General features: G+C 49.1%; 1 non-coding gene across 1 annotated transcript; it reads left to right on the top strand.

Moving 5' to 3' along the window:
- Positions 1-2,432: 2,432 nt before the first annotated feature.
- TRNAC-GCA (transfer RNA cysteine (anticodon GCA)) lies at positions 2,433-2,504 on the top strand. Its single transcript has one exon. It is a non-coding gene; the product is annotated as a tRNA-Cys (tRNA).
- The last annotated feature ends 312 nt before the right edge of the window (positions 2,505-2,816 follow it).

Below are 2,816 nucleotides of genomic sequence, written 5' to 3'. Positions count from 1 at the left end.
CTGCAGGGCCTGCAGAATACAGGAGAGTGGCCAGCTTACTGTCATCACTAGTCTCCATCGTGGCCCTGAAATATATTTCAAGTCTGTCGATCCACATTTTCCACCTTGGGCCTAGACTCGATGGTGTGCCCGAGACATCGAACTCAGGCATTGGTTGCAGAGACCAGGTGGCAGGTTAGGTGGAGGCTGAGGCACAGGAGCAGCCGGTTGTTGTGCAGCAGCCGCAGTAGCTTGGCTCATGGTGGTAAGCGCACAGGTACCCCAGGGATATACAAATAACGGGGCCGCAACTCACCACCAGATGCAGGAAGGTCTCTCTGCCCTGGATGTTTAACAGGCCTGTCCCCAGATAGTCCACAGCTGGTAGTGCGCCTGCACTGCAGTCAGGCACAGGCAGATCCCCAGGAGTAGATTAGGCATAGGGTGAAGGATCCAAACATTGAGTAGGGTGGGCCTCCCACGTGCATCCAGTAGGCCTCCTTGGGTGCCACACCCATACACTCGGTAGAAAAGTAGTGACAATGGGCCTCATTACACGGTAGGAGGTAGGGGTTTACCGGTACCGGTATGGGCACCGGCACCGGTAAACCCCTACCGCCTTACTACAAGTTCCCTTTGCGGGACCCGACTTTAACGGCTGGTTTTACCAGCCGTTAAAGTAGGGTGCAGCAAAGGGACCTCGGAGCTAATTACGGGTACCATAGCCTTGGTGAATGGGGAATTACCGCCCCCGCTCACCTTGGAGTAGGGCGGTAATTCTGCCATCCACCAAGACGGACACAGTAAAATACCGGCGGCATCCATGGCGCCAATAGCGCCATGATTACGCCTACCGTGTAATGAGGCCCAATATCACTAAATCATTATAAAAATGACACAATGTGTTTCCAGTGACTATTCGCCACTGGTTTTTCCAAAAATTGTCCTTGGATGGCTCACTGGCGCTTCGTTATGAAGCCGCGAACCTCCCGGGCCTATTTATCAAAATGGCCGCCAATCGCGTGTCTCACCCCCTCTCCGCGGTCCTTTTTCGCACCATGCGCTCACATACGATCATCTGCGCATCCGCGATCATCACCGCCTGACCTGGGGATGGATCTGATCCTCCGTCGCCACTGTTGGCGGTCTGCCGCCAGCGTATTGCATGAGCGCCCCACCCCCGTGTGACAGAAGACACGGACACAGGATATCACTCGTGTGGGCTCCCCGGTGGCTCTGAGCGTCGCCGGGAACGCCCTGTTTATTTATATGGGCACGCGACAGAGTGGACGTCACTCTGTCGCGTGCGAGCCCTTAAAGGGCCAACGCCACAAAGACTAAGTACTACACCCCAAAAGCTCAAACTGTGTCCAGCCTTCCATTCAAGTACAAATAGGCATGTTACGTGGAGTATAGTTGCCTCCTAGACACACGGCACTAGGTCCAGCAATCCTGGCTTTTTAGCTAACAGCCCTTTGCATGCTGGGACTTGAAGACTCGTATTTGAAATGTAAAAAATGTTACTTCAACCACCAACATGCACTTAGTTACAGTGGCGCCTCCAGGAATCAAATTAAATTTAAGGGGGCAGTGGGCACATAGGGGGCCACAGACAAAAGTAGGGGTGGGGCTATAAAAGGGCAAATTGTATGCTTTTCTCACATTTACGCGGGCAAAGTAGCCCAAAGTGGCCCAAGGCAGGTAAAAATCGTGCATTTATACAGCAAGCAAAGTCCAGCTACTTTCCCCCCAAATGCACTGCGTGTAATTCCATAGGGTCGCGTTCTCGCCCCCAATCCGCCCACCCCTGCCCAATCTACTTTTTTGGTAACATTAGTAGAAGATGGCATTTTAACACAATAAAAAAAACGGCAGAATCATTGCAGATAGCAGGAAACTCGTCTATTAGAGCTCTTCCCAGGCGCTCTGGGGCTAAATACCTGCACACCTCCTAATTTGCATATGGATTGCACCAACAGAAAGATGTTTTGTTATTGGCTAAAGATCCAGGAACGAATCGGCAACTGCGTGTAAATTGTCCGTATTATTAATAAAGAAACGACTTATTGCCTGTAATTCACAACTTTAGTATGAGGGTAAAAAAGATAGGCAGTTACTAAAAATCTTTACAAACACTGATACGAAATGAGGGGATTGGAATGGTCAACAAAAATAGAAAAATGACAATTAGGCAATAAAAAGACATTTCTGTTACTGAAAATTGGTGCTAAAGAAAGAGTGAGTTGCACTGGAGACCTCTGATTCTCTCTCTTAATCCCTGTTATTGAGCACCCCTAACTTTTCTTTCACCAGGAAACCTGTCGTTCCCAACAGCACTCATCCAATGTTTAAACAGTATTGAGAATCAGCGACAGGTGTGAAAGGAGGAAAGGTGTGCCTCGCAGACACGTCAGCAGGCACAGGTGCAGCCAGGATGGCCTGTTCAGAGGGCCGGGGGTATAGCTCAGTGGTAGAGCATTTGACTGCAGATCAAGAGGTCCCTGGTTCAAATCCGGGTGCCCCCTTCGTTTACTTTATAGAAAGCAGTTTTTAAAAGGCCAGACTGTTCACTGCCAAAATGTGGGATTTGTTTAGACATATTACTTCCTCTCTTGCGGCTGCTCTGAATGAAATGAAATATCAGGTCACCAGATTCCTTTCTGCTCCTTCCAGGACATTCTTTGCAGCCTCGGACTGGCCTGCAGGGCAAAGCCCTTGATTCTAGAATGGGCTCGTTTTTCTGACCAGAATAGACTACTTTTTTTGGGCCAGTTTCATAAATTACTACACATTTAACCAATGCTGCTAAGCAAATATTCTACAAATTAATTATTTGC

Source organism: Ambystoma mexicanum, chromosome 1p (assembly GCF_040938575.1).
Source record: "Ambystoma mexicanum isolate Mex_15411 chromosome 1p, UKY_AmexF1_1, whole genome shotgun sequence".
Classification (NCBI taxonomy): Eukaryota; Metazoa; Chordata; class Amphibia; order Caudata; family Ambystomatidae; genus Ambystoma; species Ambystoma mexicanum.
Note: the sequence above shows the minus strand (reverse complement) of the source record. Positions and strands in the feature narration are given on the sequence as shown.